The sequence below is a fragment of the Terrapene carolina genome, unplaced genomic scaffold, assembly GCF_002925995.2.
Source record: "Terrapene carolina triunguis isolate 2854851 unplaced genomic scaffold, T_m_triunguis-2.0 Scaffold42, whole genome shotgun sequence".
NCBI classification, from domain to species: Eukaryota; Metazoa; Chordata; order Testudines; family Emydidae; genus Terrapene; species Terrapene triunguis.
In genome coordinates, this window is record NW_020664393.1 from 18,287,656 (window position 1) to 18,308,952 (window position 21,297).

The window sequence follows — 21,297 nt, forward strand, 5'->3', positions numbered from 1 at the left end:
CCCTGTCCATTTCCTTCCTGCCCATTCATCTGTGGAGTGGACCAATGGCTCACACGGTAGTTTTGTTTTGTTTTTAGAAGTTATGCAGGAGCCGGAGGGATTGTTTTGTCTTGCAAAGAGAACAATTCTACACTGACAAATTAATGAGCTACACCAGGCATTTTCCTGTTTCAGTAGAGGACATGTGGCAGTTTTTTCCTTGACACCTCCAACAGGTGTGTAATTAAGTCTGATCCTTTGCTAGGATATTCCCTTTCCATTGATATTTCTAAGATTAAAATAGTGAGGTCCCTGGAGAAAGGTGCATCAGAGTTATACCTTCCATGTTTCATTGCACTGACTGAAGATGAGTGAATGCACCAGGGAGAGCCCAGCAATTCCAATCACTTCCTTTAGGTATTAAAAAAGGCCTTCAGCATATTTTTTGAAACTATACTAGTAATTACTCAACTAGTCACTCTCCATATATCCCTATTATTCTACACAGATAAAGCCAGAGGACTGTGATTGGTATTAAAGAACCAGCCTTCTAGACAGTTTAAGTAACAAAGTCCTGGATAATTTATTAATTCTGTTGTTCCCACCAAATGGATGGAAATAATCAAAGAATCTGTTCATAGGAACAGAGCAGTGTCCATACCTGAGAAGACTATTGGTCCATCTTCTCCAGTGTTCTGTCCCAGCTTCTTTGATGTATTCTATGTTTCAGGGGGAATCAAATTTTTAAAGAGTTCAAATTCTGAGAGAGTCACAATAAAATTGCCTTTAGTTGTCTCATGCCTGTACCCAATGGGCATTTCTCCACCAACAAAAAAAACAACCCCAAATCATACCAACCAATTTGCTAAAATTTACCATGATTGGTAGTCTCTAGACATGGGAAGTCTAAAACTTGAATATCAGGGCTGTTTGTTTAATTACTGTATTTTGGGGGAGCTTTAGAGACCACATAAAATGAGTCTCAACCCAAGCCCACTGAAGTTAATGAAAAGATTCCCATTGTTTTCTTTTGGCTTTTGATCAGGCACAATAATAATAAAAAAAACACTGAAATGTTCAAAAGGAGCCTAAGGAGTTTAGGCACCCCAATTCCATTGCATTTCCTTTGAAAACCCAATCTAACTAAGGCTATGTCTACACTCCTCTGCAGTTTGGACAATGGGGGTGTAAATAGCAGTGTGCATCAAAATGTTGCACTGTAAATCCCCCATATGGATGCTGTGGGCATGAACTAAAGGTTCCCAGTTCTCATTAATGTTGTCCTGTTTGAAGAGAACTACGCAAACTAGGAACCTTTTAGTTTGCGTCCACAGAGTCCATACTGGGGAGTTACAGCGCAGCACTCTGGTGTGCACTGCTATTCATACTTCCATAGTCCACACTGTGGGGCAATGTGAACAAGCCCTAAGTAATGCTTTGAGCAATTTCAATCAAGAGAGGTACCCACTATTCATCACAAATACAAATTCAACTCCTCTCCTGAGATGCTCCATAGATTGCTATAGGTCAGGACTGAGATGTGCTGACACAGATGTGTCAGAAGCTTGAATAGCACTTGACGCAATGCTTCCAGGTCATATTATTTTTATGTTTAATTATCTTTCAAGTGCTCAAAAATGTGTTGAATATCTCACAAAAACAAGGAAAGTTGCGGGCCCTGCCCAAAGACTATACACTCCAAGTTTGATGTGGCACAAGAAGAGGGAGTCAGAAACAGATATAAAAAGTTGAGAGTGAGGACATGCATGACAATAATAAGATCAGCACAATGTGTTCTATTAGTCACTTCATCTTATGAGTAGCAAATTCACCCACAAGATTCTTGTAGAACAATTACAATTATACGGGCACTTCTGTTCCTTCTTTGTGTCAAGGGGGTGAATTGTCTAGTGAAAGGATGGACCTGGGAGTCAGAAGATCTGATTCCTATTCCTGTCTCTGGGCATCAAAGAGGAGAATTATACTTCAGAGGGGTGTTGTGAGGCTTATTTAATGAAAATTTGTAAAACACTTATGATCAGATTTTTAAAAGTATTTAGGCATTGCTGTGCTCAGCATTGCAACACCTAACTGATTTATGAGCCTAAGTGCGTAAATTCCTAAGACATCCCTTGGGGATCCCTAAGTGCTTACATTCTTTTTGAAAATTAGACTTAGGCTCCTAAATCAGTTAGACATTTTAATGCCTCCATACTTTTTAAAAATCTGGGTCTTAGAGATCTTGGGTTGCAAAGCAATATAGGCCCAATCTAATGCCCATTGAGTGGTATACTCCTATTAATTTCAATGGGAATTGGATCAGACTCTATAGGTGCAAAGTAAATTATATACTTATATCAGATGTACTCAGATAAATAGTTTACAATCCTGTTTCACTTTTCTATGCAAAAGAGAATTAATTCTGTTATTCCAGCTTTACTCCAGGATCAATTAAGTGTTTTACAGCTAAAGCACAGGATCAGAGCAGTTATTTATACAGATATTTGTTAAAATGAGCTTCATTGTTTTGCAGAATGTTAAGACAAATTGTTGTGCCCTTTACATTCATTTATAGGTGACAACGATATGAAATTAATCTTAAATAGGTGTTCACTTTTCATCACATAGAAGCTTAAGTAGTTAGATTCTCTCAACCAGGGAGTCTTTTTAATCTTCTTTTTATTAAACATCAAAACAAAAATTATTGTTGTTTTTCCTTTCTTTTTCATAAATCCTATAATCTTTATGGGGGGGAGGGGAGAGAAGGAAGCCGATCTGTCAAATAAGAAACAAATCAGTCTCTAGTGAGGGAAAGACTAACTAGCTTAACTGTCTCCAGCCTGCCAAGTGCTGTCTCACGCTGAGACATTAGTGAAGTGTCAAAGGCAAGTCAGGTTTCTTTATCGGGGTACTTAGTTGTACACAAGTAAAGAGTGCATTATTTTATAATCTGGTATTTTAACTTCCTGCTTCATTGTGCTGTTCCAGTTAAAAAATATATTTAGGACATAAATGTCATCTTCTGTGTCGTCAACCAAAAATCTATTAGAATTTTATTAGAAAATAAATACCAAGACAGTAGAGCTACATTTCCTCTCTTATGCTGTGCTAAATTGCTTGTGAAAGTGATATATTATGATTTTACATGGCAGACCTGGAAAAAGACTAGAAGACAAGCCCACATACTCTGTACATTAAATGGTAATGTTGAATTGGTGACCAGGCAATGAACATCTCCCTAAAACTCCACCCATGATGTACAAATTTAGCTTTAGTAAGATATAGAGAAATAGAGAAATAATTTCAACCCAGGACAACCAATAAAATGACACCAGTTAACTCCTGTGTTGGTATGTCTGGGCCATGAGCTATTATGCTTCTTTTTTAGAAATCAGTTTTTCAATAACCAATAAACAAGATGGAATGTATTGCTCTGTTTCTCTGGTTGGGAGGTTCTCCGTTAATATAAGTGAGAGAAGATTTGCAATGTGACATTCTGCCCTTTGTTTTATCACTGATGCCACCTGAATAACTCCAGTCTCCAGCCTTCCAGTCCCAACATTGCTCCTCCAGTGATTAGGTGTGAAGGCAGGGCCTTGACCATATTACCTCACACAGCCAACTATCAGGACAACTTACTTCACAATTTAATCTCAAAGCCACATCAAAAACACCAGCTAAAGTCAAGACGGCCCTTTTCTGAACTAGTTGCGCCTCTCAAAGAGTACCTCAGACACAACCTTTCTAAAGAAGAGCAGCAACAGGTGGTGCAAAACTATATTTTGGATCGATGGTGCATTTCTTGACAAATAGACAACTTAGATCTGTGTCCCTTAATCTCTCGAGATCAGCTCTCGCGTGTCCCTCAGAACAACCATGTGAGTCAAAAGATCCTTCTTCATTACAACAGGATACATTGTGGTCATGAACAGTTTAACTTACATCTTATACCATTGGGGCTACTTGAGCTCCCATACTGACCTTGTGGAGATCAAGAACAAACAATGCGACACATGGTTATGGACTCTCCTCTTTATCATCTTGATGGTGGATATATGCACTTGAGGTCTCTGAATGCTGGTGCCATGATAGAGAGCCATATGCCAGAAGAAGTTATTTAGCTAAACACTCAGGAGATCTGAGGTGAAAGATGGGTCCTGCAAAGGGATAGAGCTTCAATTCATACGGGCTTTACGGAGGGCCAGAGAGATTCCTGGTATAAAGTAGAAGCCAGAAGGGATGAAATTCACCCCTGTGTCAAGGGTCAGCAGAAATTTAAGTGAGATGGTGCACAAGCCCTGTGCTGGCTGTCTGCACAGGGGTGGATTTCCCGAAAATGCAGCCAGTGGAGAGTCTGTAAAGGTGGATCCAAAGAGCCAAAAATGGGCAGGAGAAGTGTTAAGATCGGTGTGGAATTTTCAAACGTAATCTAAGGAGCTCTCCTTTTAATGATGTAAGAGAACATCGATAGTGCCCATCCTCTGCTCTGGCCACCTACTGCACAGGTTAAAACACATTACATGAAACCAAAGGACTACCCAATAATATACCCACTACAGCCCTCAGCCTGATAAAGAGAGGGAAGAAGGGCATTGCAGCATGCTCGGAAGGTTAGCAAATCCAGGCACTGATGGACTGAGGGCAGGAATGGGTTCCAAAACTGAGGACATCGCACTGAGGGCACCCTGCCAGCAGCCCTCTTTCATCTATATTGAGGGGACTGCAGCTTAAGCACCTCTGCTGATCTCAGCTATGACACTGTCATGGGGAGAGAGGCAATCTCTCTGGTAGCCAGATCCCAAACCATCTCCATATGTGCTGTTTCCATGTCCTGCTGCTGATGGTATCATGTCAGTGGAGAAGATGGCCATGTTCTAGTAGTAGTAGTAGTATGATTGTTAATAGAAGTAATTATCTGTATAGCCATAGCACCTATGAGCCCCAGTTCTGGACCAGGAACCCATTGTGGTAAGCACTGTACAAACACAGAACAAAAAGTCTGTCCTTGCACAAAAAAGGTTACAATCTAAGTATAAGACAAGGGACAACAGATGGATAGAGAGAGACAGATGGGGTACTACAAGTGAACAGTGAGACAATAAAGTGATATGAGGAAAATCAACTTCCATAGGCTGCAGAAGGTCATTAGACACTACCAGATGCTTTACACCCTAATGAAACTTCAGGTGTGTGGAGCAGAAACCCGCATTCCATAAATAATAATGCCCTTGGATTGTGAGGAAAGGAAGTAGAAACACAAGCATATATAGAAATCGAAATTCACCTTGCAGAGGCCACAGTATATTGATTATGTTTGTTCAGAAGCAGAAAAATAGCAAGAATTTTATAAGAACTTGCATCCCTGTTGTTATAAGAAAGGCTGTTTGTGTGCTAGCTCACCAATGCACCAGAGAAGTTGTTCAAGAACAATTTATCTTTGCATACACTTTCTTTCTATCCTACTGCCAAGGCAGTGTCAGCTTGGGTTATGTGCCTCAGAGGCAGCTTTAACTTCTTTTTTTTTTTTTAAATGATCTACATCTTTCCTTCATAAATCAGCATTCTTGGCTCATGTGTGCTAGTGCCTATTCCCCCTCATTCTTCACTTCTGCTTTGGCTTGCCTCTTTCCTCCCCAGTGTGCTTACTGAATAGCACTCTGTGTGCCAAGAAACCTGTTTTGATGAATACAGAGTTTGTTCACATTAGAAGGGAGAACTATATTGCATAATTTTCCATGTAACCTACACTAAAAATCTACCTTACACTGGGCTTAAGTCTTTCATGAATAGGAGCCATTCGCATGAATAGTATACTTTCTTTTCCAATAGAAGGTATCCCAAACTTTGGAATTCAGCCATTTTATTCCATTACATTGCTTAATTTGTATTATGCAGTATGTGCTAGGATGGCACAAGGTGACACCTTGTGGACCATGTAATGTCATGACAAGTCAGGCTTTAATGAGTAGTATTTGGATTTTTAGACTGCAGGCCTGTCCTACATAAACATCTGAACCACAGCTGTGGTGATTACTTTGCACATACTATAGCTATTTATTTCTGAATATATTCTTGTTCTCAAAGCAAACTGTTAAAACAATGCAATTGGCTACATTTTTTCAGATTTTCTCAATAACATGTTTAATTTACCATGACCAGGAGTGAGCAATGGAAATCACAATAAAATGTTACTGGAAATAATGCAGAGATGAGGAAAGAACAGCACTTTTTCCATGCCTCAAACAAGCTGTGACCCTTTCACAGGTGGAGAAACTGAGACATGGGGCGGAAATGCGGTGATTTTCCAATGGTTGTGTGGGTGCAAGTGGCATGCCTCTTCTCCAAATAGGATTCAGTATATTGTCGCCTCTCTACTGAGTGATAGAAGATGTCAGGGTTTTGCAGGATGGTTTCCAGTTGGAGTAGAAATTGTGGTATCAGGGTCTTTTCTTTGTGAAACTAGTTTGTTTACACTCTATATACCAGTCCTTAAACAGAAGTGGTCACAAACACCAACTTTTAGAAATCTTAGCCAAAATACCACGGAGCCAAAATACCATCCTCCAGGAATACTTAAAAATAATTGCAGTTCTGATATTGCTTTAGCTAGTTCCTTAAGTACCCTTGGATCAATTTCATCAGGCTCTGCTGACTCGAATACATCAAATGTATCTAAATATTCTTTAACCTGTTCTTTCCCTATTCGGGTTTGTGTTCCTTCCCATTTGTTGTTAATATTAATTATGTTAAGCATCTGGTCACAATTAACCTTTTTTAACCTTTAGTCTTTTGTTACTAGAGGTAGCTAGATCAAAACTAGCTCGGGTATGTCATCACATGCTGCAATCACACCTCCCAATTGCTGTGTCAGTATACCTCTAGTGTAGACATAGTTTAAAGCCTTTAAAAATGGTGATTGTTGATTGTGTTAGAGTCTATGCTTCTCCCTAGGTTTCAACATGACCAGTTAAGAGATTTTAAAGTTGTTAAACTCTATCCCAGTAAGAGTTAAGGGGTGTTTCAAAATCATGTTTTGTCATCATTGAGAGAGACCCTGGGTTGATCATGCCAAAGTCCTCTCAGTGCCCTATGAGTTGAGAACTCCCAGAAGGGCTGGCACTCAATAGGGATTTTCAGAAGTGTAGAGAGGAGGGGGCCTCTCCAGGTGTTGATGATTCTTTAAAATATTTTTTTAATTTCTTTTAGCTCCTAAGCTATTGAATACACTTGCTTCTAAGTTTCTAGAAGTGTAATTTCATTAATGGGTCATATTTGTTCTCACTAAAATCCAGTTCAGCTGAAAAAGTGAGTGCAGTCTTAACTTTGGAATCACTCCTGGAATCCCGCATAGTGTATTTTAACATTCTATGTGCAGAACAGAATCTAGAAAGCTGGTTTTTTAAAACTATTTACATACCAATACCCTCAAATTTGGCATAACATTTTCTTCACACAAATGCCTACATTCTGGATATTTACAGTATTCATGCTGCTGACCTCCTTTGGAAACAGCTTTGAAATCTATGGATGAAAGTGCTGTATAAGAGCTGGGCATTATTTATTTTGTTATTTACCTGGAGTCCAACAGGGAACCTCTACATGTATGTACAAAGGGTCCCAAGAATTGGTTGGGTTTTGGCTTTTACACCTAAGGAAGAGAATCCTAGGCATATATGGTCTGATTCTCCCCTGCCTTGTACTTTGTGTAGTCAGTTACACCTGTGCAAAGTGTGAAACAAATCAGAACAGTAGCATTTCCCACCCTCTTAGTACAGGGGAAATTCACTGCACAAGATGCAGGACAGGATCAGGGCCTGTGTGTTTAAGAGGCACTCTGTAGTAGAGAGTTACCCATCAGACACCTTATACATTAATTATGATGTGGAACAAGTGATTATTAAAGAATAAAAATAACCAACTAAGAAATAAAAATAATTACAAATATGGGTGCTATCATCTCCTTTACTGTAAACTTCAATGGAACAATCACATAGTTAAAATGGAACAATCATCAAACAGTTCATTCCACAGTGAAGGCCCTTTTTGTGCAATATTATAGCATTAAGAATGTTAAGCCAACTTAATGTCAGTTTTGGTAACCACCCCCTAGTGCTTTATAATCTAAAAAAAAAAAAAGGTTAATGCCAACATTTCCAAATTCAAATCCTTAAATTTAGGGGAACTGTGGGCATTCAGCACCCTTGAAAATCAGACCACCTATCTAAATTTAGGCATACATTTTTGAAAAAGTGAACTAATTCTCCTTCCTGTTTGAAAAATGTCAACTACAAAGAACTCCTGGTTACATACACAAATATAGGTGATGTGATGATATCTCCTGTTGTTCATACAGGGCCTCACTCACACTAGAGTAAATCAGGGTAACAACATTGAAGGCAATGGAGTTTCACTGATGCCAAAGTGGTGTTAAATAATATCAGATTCCAGTCTGGTGTAGCAGCAGTAATACTCAGTGGTGCTGGAACAATTTGTATAGTGGAGATGCTGAGAGTCATACCAAACTCTAAACCAGTGGTTCTCAAAGCCGATCTGCCGCTTGTTCAGGGAAAGCCCCTGGTGGGCTGGGCCGGTTTGTTTATCTGCTGCGTCCGGAGGTTCGGCCGATCACAGCTCCCACTGGCTGCGGTTCGCCGCTCCAGGCCAATGGGGGCTGCAGGAAGGGCGGCCAGCACATCCCTCAGCCCGCGCCGCTTCCCGCAGCCCCCATTGGCCTGGAGCGGTGAACCACAGCCAGTGGGAGCCGTGATTGGACTAACCTGCGGAGGCGGCAGGTAAACAAACCGGCCCGGCCCGCCAGGGTGCTTACCCTGAACAAGCGGCGGACCGGCTTTGAGAACCACTGCTCTAAACCCTGTATATGATGGAAACCACTTCAAGCCAGGGGCTGCAGCAGCACCCCTAGTTCCAGCATATATGGTAATACCCAGCTTAACAGATTTCTTTTCCAGACAATCTAGTGCAAAAATGATGAACCAACTTTCTTACTACATAATTTACCTATTAGAAAGAAGGGACTAAATGAAGTATGTGTATGCATGTGCATAACTTTTGTGTACTGCAAAAGTTACCTATCTTTTACTTTCTCATTTATTAAACTCTTATTCTGACAGATTCTTGCACACATGCTTGGACAATTTTTAGAAGTGTCATCAATCTAAGACTGCAGTTGAGCTGCTCTCTCGCCTCTGTTCAGCCTGTGAGCGAATAGTTTCTTTTAATAAATGAGTGATATGGCTGTGTGTTATTAACCTTTTGTAACATTTAATAGATAGTCATAACACATATTAATCATGAACAACTTTACAAAGGGGTCGATCCTGATGGGTGCTGAGCACCTGTTGAAGTCCGTGGGATGAGAGTGCTCGGTCAGCACTTTGCAGAACTGAATCCAAAAAAGTTGAACCCCTTTCTCCTGTGAAGCATTCTCCCATCTATGCCTACACCTTCCCACTTCCAGAATGTTAACAAAATAAGCACAGCTAGCTAGAGAAGTACACACTGTGTAGGGGAGGTATATTTTTCCACTAAATGGACTCTCAGGCATTGTCTCTGCTTTAACAGCTAAACTGCAGATAGGAACACTGCACTAGATTTATCTAAGGTCATGTCTATAAACCTCTAAGCCAATTATAAACACACGGAGACCTGAGAGAAGTCAAAAACATGGAGACCTGGGAGAAGGATTGGAATTTGGGGGGAGCCTGGGCTGTTATAGCAGGGATAAAGGAGAGACAAGACAGAATTGCAGGGGGGAATCAAATCAGTATCTTAGATGTATGTATACTAATGCGAGAAGTATGGGGAATAAGCAGGAAGAACTCAAAATGCTACTAAATAAAGACAGCTATGACATAGTTGGCATCACAGAGACGTGGTGGGATAATACGCATGACTGGAATATTGGTATAGAAAGGTACAGCTTGCTTAGGAAGGACAGGCAGGGAAAAAAGGGAGGAGGTGTTACCTTATATATTAAAAATGTATACACTTTGACTGAGGTTGAGATGGAAATACGAGACAGACTTCTTGAAAATCTCTGGGTAAGGATAAAAGGGGTAAAAAACAAGGGTGATGTCATGGAGCTGACTGGGGAGATATCTGAGCCATTAGCAATTATCTTCAGAAAGTCAAGGAAGACGGGAGAGATTCCAGATGACTGGAAAGGGGCAAATATGGTGCCAACCTATAAAAAGGGAAATAAGGACAACTCAGGGAATTACAGACCACTGAGCTTAACTTCTGTACCCGGAAAGAAATGGAGAAAATAATTAAGCAATCTATTTGAAAATTTCTAGACGATAATAAGGTGATAAGTAACAGCATGGATTTTGTCAAGAACAAATCGTGTCAAACCAACCTGATAGCAAACAGTGTCGAACCAACCTTGACAGGGTAACAAGTCTTGTGGATAGGGGGAAAGCAGTAGATGTGGTATATCTTGACTTTAGTAAAGCTTTTGATACTATCTCGCATGACCCTCTCATAAACAAATTAGGGAAATGCAACCTAGATGGAGTTACTATAAGGTGGGTGAAAACTAGTTGGAAAACCATTCCCAGAGAGTAGTTATCAGTGGTTCACAGTCATGCTGGAAGGGCATAATGAGTGAGGTCCCACAGATCAGTTCTGGGTCCAGTTCTGTTCAATATCTTCATCAATTATTTAGATAATGGTATAGAGAGTACACTTATAAAGTGTGTGGACGATACCAAGCTGGGAGGGGTTGCAAGTCCTGGAAGGGGCTGCAAGTGCTTTGGAGGATAGGATTAAAATTCAAATGATCGGGACAAACTGGAGAAATGGTCTGAAGTAAATACTATGAAATTCAATAAGGACAAATGCAAAGTACTCCACTTAGGAAGGAACAATCAGTTGCACACATACAAAATGGGAAATGACTGCCTAGGAAGGAGTACTACAGAAAGGGATCTGGGGGTCATAGTGGACCAGATGTCCTGATTTTATAGGGACAGTCCCAATTTTGGGGGGCTTTGTCTTATATAGATGCCTATTACCCCTCACCCCCTGTCCTGATTTTTCACACTTGCTGTCTGGTCACCCTCTCTGGTGGTCATAGTGGACCATAAGCTAAATATGAGTCAACAGTGTAACACTGCTGCAAAAAAAGTGAACATCATTCTGGGATGTATTAGCAGGAGTGTTGTAAGAAAGGCACAAGAAGTAATTCTTCTGCTCTACTCCACGCTGATTAGGCCTCAACTGGAGTATTGTGTCCACTTCTGGGCGCCACATTTCAGGAAAGATGTGGACAAATTGGAGAAAGTCCAGAAAAGAGCAACAAAAATGATTAAAGGTCTAGAAAACATGACCTATGAGGGAAGATTGAAAAAATTGGGTTTGTTTAGTCTGGAAAAGAGAAGACTGAGAGGGGACATGAAGACAGTTTTCAAGTACATAAAAGGTTGTTACAAGGAGGAGGGAGAAAATTTGTTCTTCTTAACCTCTGAGGATAGGACAAGAAGCATTTGGCTTAAATTGCAGCAAGGGAGGTTTAGGTTGGACATTAGGAAAAACTACCTAACTGTCAGGGTGGTTAAGCACTGGAATAATTTGCCTAGGGAGGTTGTGGAATCTCCATCATTGGAGATTTTTAAGAACAGGTTAGACAAACATTTGTCAGGAATGGTCTGGATAATAGTTAGTCCTGCCAAGAGTGGAGGGGACTGGACTAGATGACTTCTCCAGGTCCCTTTCAGTCCTATGATTCTATGATAATAAAACAAATAATCAAACCCATAAGAAAATAAGAAACCCATAAGAAAGATATATAGGCAACCAAGCAGGGTAGCACTATAGGCTACAGAACACAGAACTGTTCAGAAAACTGCAAGCAAGAACATGTTTTCCCAACCACCAGATTACCATTGGCAATGTCGAAATGCCAATAGAGACTTTGAGGGCCTGTAGTAGTGCAGCCGCCCCACTCCCGCAGAAAAGGGGTTAAAAGCAGCCCTGGAGTGGCCTGGAGCAGGGAAAGGCTAGGCTGACTGGGGAAGGAGCCACAGCTGGGGCCACGCCCCAATCAGGCCACAGCTGGCCCTATAAAAAGGCTGTGAGCCAAGAGCTCAAAAAGAGTCTCTCTCTAGTTTCTGAGAGAGAAGGACCTGGCTGCCTGGGAGCTGAGAAGGGTACCTGAGTGGAGCAGTGCTGGGGAAGGGCAGAGGGAGCTGGGGAGCTCCAGCCTGATAAAACCCCAGGCTGCAGGGCTTGAAAAGGGCCTATAAAAGGTACTGGGGCTGCAGAGGGGCAGCCCAGAGACAGGCAAAGGCAGCAGGTCCTAACCCCGCTTTACTGATGATGAGTGGTTTACAGACTGCACTGCAGTCTGCTCCACTGAGCAGGGGATAGATGAAGACTGGCAGTAGCCACTGAGGCAAGGTGGGGATAGAGGGTTGGAGGTTCCCCTGGCTGGGGAGACCCAGATTGTGGGTTACTGCTGAGGGCAGAACCCTGACGTAGAGAGGCACCAGGGTCCGGGAAGGACACAGGTGCCAGTGGCAGGCGAGACACCGGCCTGCAGAGGGCACTCTGGGCTGGAAGAGCTAATTCCCAGGACAACCAGCAGGAGGCGCCGTGCCGGTGAGTCATCGCCTTGCTACAGGGACCCAGCCTATCCCTTGCTCCCCTGGCTCATAAAATCATACATTGGCCACCCTGACAGCACCAAGAAAAGATTCAGCTACCAGTTAAACTCGTGGAGAATGACAGCTGAATGTGCTTTTGGTAGATTGAAGGCACGCTGGTGGTATACACTCATTAGATTGGATTTCAGTGAGAAAAATATCCCAGTGGTTAAAATGCCTGTTGTGTCTTGCATAATATCTGTGAGACAAAGGGGGAAAAGCTTGTACCAGGGTGGATGGCCGGGGAGGAGCAGCTGTCTGCTGATTTTGAACAGCCAGACATAAGGTTATGTAATGATTGTTGTAAATTTACAAGCACTGCATACTTTGAGTACCACTATGCATTCTGCAATGTGTGTTGTGAACTAACAAATATAATTTTATTCTCCAAAAATTATAAATTTATCAAGTAGCAAAAGCTGTGCAGAAAAACAATGTGGAAAAAACAACAGACAATGCAATGAAAACTTTAAACATAAATTAATGGACTGGGACTTGCAATTGGAAGGGCAGCAAACATTTTTGTCCATTTCAGTGCACAAGTATATTGCATTGTGACAACACATATACCAACTGTGATTCTCACAGGTGAGTGTATGTGAAGCTGTGGTTTTCCTTGCTGTCTCCTGGCATGGAATAGTAGGGGTAAGGATGGGCCCTCAATGCCTCATGGAATGTGGGCATGTGGGGTGCAGCTAGTATGGAGTTCTCCAAGAACTGCAAAGGGTGGGGAGTCTGGGATTTTTGGACCTGTAGGTCAACCAAAGATCTGCTGTATTTGTGTTTGCTGCTGAGAAGATTCATTATGTCCTGGTGCATCCCCATCTACTTTTCCTGCTGGAAGAGGGAAGATCCTTTCATGGATTGAGAACTGGTTAAAAGACAGGGAACAAAGGGTAGGAATAAGTGGTAAACTTTCAGAATGGAGAAGGGTAACTAGTGGTGTTCCCCAAGGGTCAGTCCTAGGACCAATCCTATTCAACTAAATGATCTGGAGAAAGGGGTAAACAGTGAGATGGCAAAGTTTGCAGACGATACTAAACTGCTCAAGATAGTTAAGACCAAAGCAGACTGTGTAGAACTTCAAAAAGATCTCACAAAACTAAGTGATTGGGCAACAAAATGGCAAATGAAATTTAATGTGGATAAATGTAAAGTAATGCACATTGGAAAAAATAACCCCAACTATACATACACTATGATGGGGGCTAATTTAGCTACAACTAATCAGGAAAGAGATCTTGGAATCATCGTGGATAGTTCTCTGAAGACGTCCATGCAGTGTGCAGCAACAGTCAAAAAAGCAAACAGGATGTTAGGAATCCTTAAAAAGGGGATAGAGAATAAGACAGAGAATATCTTATTGTCCTTATATAAATCGATGGTACGCCCACATCTTGAATACTGCGTACAGATGTGGTCTCCTCATCTCAAAAAAGATATACTGGCATTAGAAAAGGTTCAGAAAAGGGCAACTAAAATGATTAGGGGTTTGGAACGGGTCCCATATGAGGAGAGATTAAAGAAGCTAGGACTTTTCAGCTTGGAAAAGAGGAGACTAAGGGGGGATATGATAGAGGTCTATAAAATCATGAGTGGTGTGGAGAAAGTGAATAAGGAAAAGTTATTTACTTGTTCCCATAATATAAGAACTAGGGGCCACCAAATGAAATTAATGGGCAGCAGGTTTAAAACAAATAAAAGGAAGTTCTTCTTCACACAGTGCACAGTCAACCTGTGGAACTCCTTGCCTGGGGAGGTTGTGAAGGCTAGGACTATAACAGGGTTTAAAAGAGAACTAGATAAATTCATGGAGGGTAAGTCCATTAATGGCTATTAGCCAGGATGGGTAAGGAATGGTGTCCCTAGCCTCTGTTTGTCAGAGGGTGGAGATGGATGGCAGGAGAGAGATCATTTGATCATTACCTGTTAGGTTCACTCCCTCTGGGACACCTGGCATTGGTCACTGTTGGTAGACAGGACACTGGGCTGGATGGACCTTTGGTCTGACCCAGTATGGCCATTCTTATGTTATGTTGGATTCCTGGGCTTTTCTCCGATCCACTCTTTCCTTCTCCGTGCTGTCTGACATGTTGGACATCCAGGCCTGTTGTTCATGGTACAATGCAGCACTGGCTTGCTGGGTCTCTCTGAACATGTTCTCCAGAGTCCTCTTCTTTCTCCTCCTAATCAAGTTTAGGCATTCTGCGGGTACGGAGAGGGTACCCCTCAAGGATGCAACAGCAGCAACTATTAATAAAAACAGACAGCTGTATCACTGGATTTGCAGTCACAATGGGAAGGGAATGTTAAGCTTCAAACTAAGTTTCAATGTGAAAAGTAATGCACACTGTAAAACATAATCCTAACTAAACATATAAAACGATGGGGTTTAATTAACTGTTACCACTCAAGGAAGAGATCTTGGAGTCATTGTGGATAATTCTCTGAAAGCATCTGCTCAACATGCAGCAGCAGTCAAAAAAGCCTACAGAATGTTAGGAACCATTAGGAAAGGGATAGATATAAGACAGAAAATATTACAATGCCACTATATAAAGCCATGGTACACCTTCACCTTGAATACTGCATGTAGTTCTGGTTACCCCATCTCAGAAAAAATATATTAATTTTGGAAAAGGTACAGAGAAGGGCCACAAAAATGATCAGAGATATGGAACAACTTCCATATGATGAGAGATTAAAAAGACTGAGACTTTTCATCTTAGATAAGAGATGACTACTGGTGAGTTATGATAGAGGTCTATAAAATCATGAATGATGAGAAGAAAGTGAATAAGGAAATGTTATGTATCCCTTCACATAACACAAGAACCATGGGGTCACCCCAGGAAATTAATAGGCAGCAGGTTTAAAACAAACATAAGGAAGTAATTCTTCACACAACGCAAAGCCAACCCGTGGAACTCATTGCCAAGGCATATTGTGAAGGCCAAAAGTATAACTGGGTTCATAAAAGAATTAGATAAGTTCATGGAGGATAGGTCCATCAATGGCTATTAGCCAGGATGGTCAGGGATGCTCTGGCTGTCCCTAAACCTCTGACTGCCAGAAGCTGGGATTGGACAACCAGGAATGGATCACTTGATTGCCCTATTCTGGTCATTTCGTCTGAAGCACCTGGCATTGGCCACTGTCAGAAGACAGGATACTGGGCTAGATGGACCATTGGTCTGATCCAATATGGCCATTCTTATGTTAATTTCCTTTCCTTATTCCCATAAAAACTTTTAATAAGACATGCTTGTTGACATTTCAGGTTTGGAGTGCCTGTGCAGAACACCCCCTCCAGCCTCACCCATCATGTGTATGGCCCATCTGCAGTGGCAAAGCGGGAGGGAAGGAATTTCAGTTGCATGAAACAAAATTTCAGTCCCTATTCCACAGATATGAGTATAGGGCAAAGGCACTGAATATTGGTGCTATTTTCCACAGGCAATGGTGTTACGTTCAGGAGTGTGATAACTCACTCCAGAAGGTAACAAAGGCAGAGAGAGCATCTGCTACTAGCATCCTGATACTGCCCAGCCATGTATGCCGCTTGTCTGTTTACTGCAATGGTTCCAATGTTCACTGCAGAGTAGCATGGGAAAGTGTCCTACCATGGAGGATGAAACAAATCAGCCATCCCTAGAAACCTTCAGAAGAGGATTCCAGGGTATCTCCATGAACGTTTCATAGCGATCTCTCAAGAGGATACAAGGGATATCCCTATGTACATAAACAAACTGCTCTATATGACCACCCTCTGCCTAACCCAACAAGAGAACGAAAAGCAGATGCCAACTCTACCTCTGTTTGTTGTACCACTTCTTGTAAGCTTATGAAAGGTCTGACCCAAGGCTGAATTCTTGTAACTAAGGCGTGGTCTACACTACTAAGTTAAGTCAAAGTAAGTCGCCTTGTGTAGACCTATTTTTGCATGTGTCTATGCTGAAATTTGTCTCTGCCCAATGTAAGCACCCTGTTATCCCAAAACAGTAAAACCACCCATCACCCCCACCCCCAAATGGCATGCAGCTGTGATCAACTGACTGAGGTCCACAGAGTGTAAGTGTAGGGACTGTGTGATCTGTGTCAACCCTAACAGTCTTTCAGCAGCTGTCCCACAATACACCATTCCCTGTGACAGTGACACTCTGGTTACAATTTTAAATTCCACCATCCAGGGGTCACAGAGACTGGAAGCTGCTGGAGGACTGTTAGTGTAGACCAGGCCTTAGTTATAAGAACTCAGCCTTGGGACAGAACTTCCTGCAGTTCCTCTGTGTACTTTGAATCAGCAAGACTGTGTCTGGCATCTAACTAACCTCTGTGAGAGGAAAAAATACTGGCATTTCTTTCCAGAGGTGCAAGTTTGCAAATCTTTCACTGTGGATTAAAAACTGACCAGTTATATAGGAACCATAGTACAACTTCCGGAAACTCACTAACCTGTTAATTTGAAATACTGTATTACAATTAAGAATAATGGAAGCAGACTTGAGTGGTAACAGCTAATTTAGATCCCATCATTTTATATGTATAGTTGGGATTATGTTTTCCATGTGCATTACTTTGCATTTATCAACATTGAATTTCATCTGCCATTTTGTTGCCCAGTTCACCCAGTTTTGTGAGATCCCTTTGTAATTCTTCACAGTCTGCTTTGGACTTAACTATCTTGAGTAGTTTTGTATTGTCTGCAAATTTTGCCACTTCACTGTATTTCCCTTTTTCCAGATCTTTTATGATGATGTTGAATAGGACTGGTCCAAGTACAAACCCCTGAGGGACACTACTATTGCCCTCTCTCCATTCTGAAAACTGACCATTTATACCTACCCTTTGTTTTCTGTCGTTTAGCCGGTTACTGATCCATGAAAGGACCTTCTCTCTTATCCCATGACAGCTTATTTTACTTAAGAGCCTTTGGTGAGGGACCTTGTCAAAGGCTTTCTGAAAATCTAAGTACACTATATCCACTGGATCCCCCTTGTTTACATACTTGTTGACTCCCTCAAAGAATTCTAGTAGATTGGTGAGGCATGATTTCCCTTTACAAAAACCTGACTCTTCCTCAACAAATTATATTCATCTATGTGCCTGACAATTCTGTTCTTTACTATAGTTTCAACCAGTTTGCCTGGTACTGGAATTAGGCTTGTAATTGCCCGAATCACCTCTGGAGCCCTCTTTAAAAATTGGCATCACATTAGCTATCCTCCAGTTATTTGGTACAGAAACTGATTTAAATGATAGCTTACAAACCATAGTTAGTAGTTCTGCAATTTCACATTTGAGTTCCTTCAGAATGCTTCAGAATACCATCTGATCCTGGTGACTTATTACTGATTAATTTATTAATTTGTTCCAAAACCTCCTCTAATGACACCTCAATCTGGGACAATTCCTCGGATTTAAACTATTTAAAGGGATACTACATGTGACACAGAGAGCCAGATTCTGAGTTTGTTATTATTCAACTGTTCAAAGACTGATACCAAGTTTATGGCTGTTAAAACATTCTGCTACAGAAAAAGCCAGGTCAGTGGCACCCAAACTTTGCCCATCTGAGAGCCAAATTGATAAATTACCAGGTGTCTATCATTAAGTTATATAAAGTGGAACAGATTGCAGCCACCTTCACTTTCAATAAGGAGGGGGAACAGTGGTAGCATGCAGGCTGAGATTTTCAAAGATGCCCAAATCCCACTGAAGTTCTCATTTATGCTTCTTTGAAAATACCAGCCTGAATGTTCCATCTTGATCTAAGCAGCGTGATGCGCTCAGAACAATGTGGAGCATTGCATGTTGGGCCTGGTATCCTCCAGGAGTTGCAACTTCATATCTAAGCTGAAAAGGCTTCAAGCCATATCTTAGATCTCTGTCACAAAGTGAACTGGGCCCTGTATGAGGGAATTGTCCCAACCCACCTGTACCTCATTAACAGCCTATTAGTGGGATCTGATAGAGGACAGATGGTCCCTATAAAAAGCAAAAGGGGACAGGAAACAGCTAGAAATTATGGCAAAGTGAAGCTGCAGAAAGCTGCACGAAAGTCTGAGACTTCAGAGACCAAAAGACTACAGCCAGCTAGCAGGAAAGAAACAGAGTGAAACTGGAAGGCTTGGATCAATTCCTGGAAAAGGGGAGAAGTCCCAGCATTGAGTTTGAGACATCGGTGGGGAAAGATTTCAGGTGGGAAGATCAGGGAGTGGCTGAGGAGAGAGGAGGGATCTCTTATGGGAGAAGGAGAGAAGCCCCAGGACTGAGTGTTGTTGTGATTTGTATATAAATAAATTAAACCCAAAAGGGAAAAGCTTTAAGGACTCTGGCCTGGTGGTGTTTATTTGAGGAGTCCTGATGAGGGTAAACTGAGGCAAGGTGCTTGCACAGCACCCTCTGGCCACAAGGAGGTGGTGGCTGCCCTGTTACAGTCTCCATGGGTCACAGTGGGTCACCCATTTATAACCTCTAACCACTCCCTGTTTGGTGTCATCTGCGAATTTTATAAGCTTACTATCCACTCATTATCCAAGTCATTAACGAAAATATTGAATAGTACTGGACCCAGAACAGATCTTTGCAGATCCCCATTAGACAAATCCCTCCCAGTTTGACAGCGAACCATTAATAAGTACTAAAGTACAATCTTTCAGCCAGTTGCACACTCACCTTATAGTAATTTCATCTAGATCACATCTTCCTAGTTTGCTTATGAAAATGTCATGTGGGACTGTGTCAAAAGCCTCACTAAAATCACATCTACTGCTTCCCCCTATCTATTGCCAGTAACCCCATCAAAGAAGGAAATCAGCTTGGTTTGGCATGACTTGTTCTTGACAAATCCATGTTGGCCATTACTTAATACCCTATTATCCTTACAAATTGATAATTTGTTCCACTATCTTTCTAGGTATGGAAGTTAGACTGACTATCTATAATTCCCTGGATCCACTTTGTTCCCCTTTTTAAAGATACTATGTTTGTCTTTCTCCAGTCTTCTACGATGTCACCCATCCTCCAGGAGTTCTCGAAGATTATTACTAACCGTTCCAAGATTGTTTCAGCTAGTTCTTTAAGTATGCAAGGGTCAATTTCATCAGGTCCTGCCAACTGAAATATATCTAATTTAGCAAAACATTCTTTAATCTCTTCTTTCCTTATTCTGGCTGGTATTCTTTCCCCCCATTGTTAATAATTGTGTTAAGCATCTGGTCGCAATTAACCTTTTTAGTAAAGACTGAAGCAAAATAGGCATTGAATACCTTAGCCTTCTTGATGTCATCAGTTATTAGGTTTCCTTCCCTGTTAAGTAGAGGACCTACACTTTCCTTCATCTTTCTCTTGCTCCAAGTGTGTCTATAGAGCCTAGTGTTTCTATGTCCCTTGCTGGATGTAACTCATTTTGTGCCTTAGCATTTCTGATTATATCCCTAAATGCTTGTGCTGTTCTTTTGTACTCATCATTAGCAATTTGTCTATATTTCCATTTTCTGTATGATTCCTTTTTTATTTTCAGGTCATTAAAAAGCTCCTGATGTGGCCATATTGGCATCTTACTATTCTTCCTATCTTTCCTTCATGTCAGGATTGTTTGCTGTTGTGCCTCTAACATAGATGCCAACTCTGTGGGTGCTCCGGGACTGGAGCACCCAAAGGGGAAAATTGGTGGGTGCGGAGCACCCACCAGCAGCTCCCCGCCTCCCCCCCCCCCCACCACAGCTTACCTCTGCCTCAGCTCCACCTCGGCCTCCTCCCCTGAGCGGGCCACCACGTCCTGCTTCTCCCCCCTCCCTCCCAGCGCTTGCACCGCGAAACAGCTGTTTCGCGTGGCAAGTCTGGGGGGGGTAGGAGGAGGAACGCGGCATGCTTGGGGAAGAGGCGGGGATTTGGGGAGGGATCCAATGGGGCAGGGAGGGGCGGAGTCAGGATGGGGCTGGGGGCAGGGCGTGGGGTGCGAGCATCCACTGGTGCCAACAAAAGTTGGTGCCTGTGGCCTCTAATATTGCCTTTTTGAGAAATTTCCAGCTCTCCTGAAGTTCTCCTTCTTCCCTTAAATTTTTTTCTCATGGGACCTTACCTTTTAGTTCTCTGAGTTTGTTAAAGTCTACTTTTTGTTCTTATTCTGCTGCTCTCACTCCTTCTTGTTTCATGATCATTTTTATTCAAGTTGCCTTCCACCTTCAGATTCACATCCAATTCCTCTCTGTTGGTCAGAATCAAGTCTAAAATGGCTGTCCTTCTGATTGTTTCCTTCTCCTTCTGAAACAAGTTGTCCCCAGTACATTCCAAGAACATATTGGTCATTTTGGGCTGGATTAACAAAAGGACCTAGGTTCTTAACTCCCACCTTAGGTGCTTAAATCCCGGATTCAGGCCCAATGGGATTCACAAAATCCCCAGTCAGCTGCCCGCAAACCCTAAATTCATTCAGCACCTAAATTTTTGCAATAGAAATTCCCTAAGCACCTATGTTTCTGTTTCTGAGCATGCGCAGTGCAGCACCCATGCCAGGCATCCAGACTCCAAAGCTCCAGACTGATGCACAAACCTGGAGAAGATAAAAACCAACAGAGAGTCCTGTGGCACCTTTAAGACTAACAGATGTATTGGAGCATAAGCTTTCGTGGGTGAATGCCCACTTCGT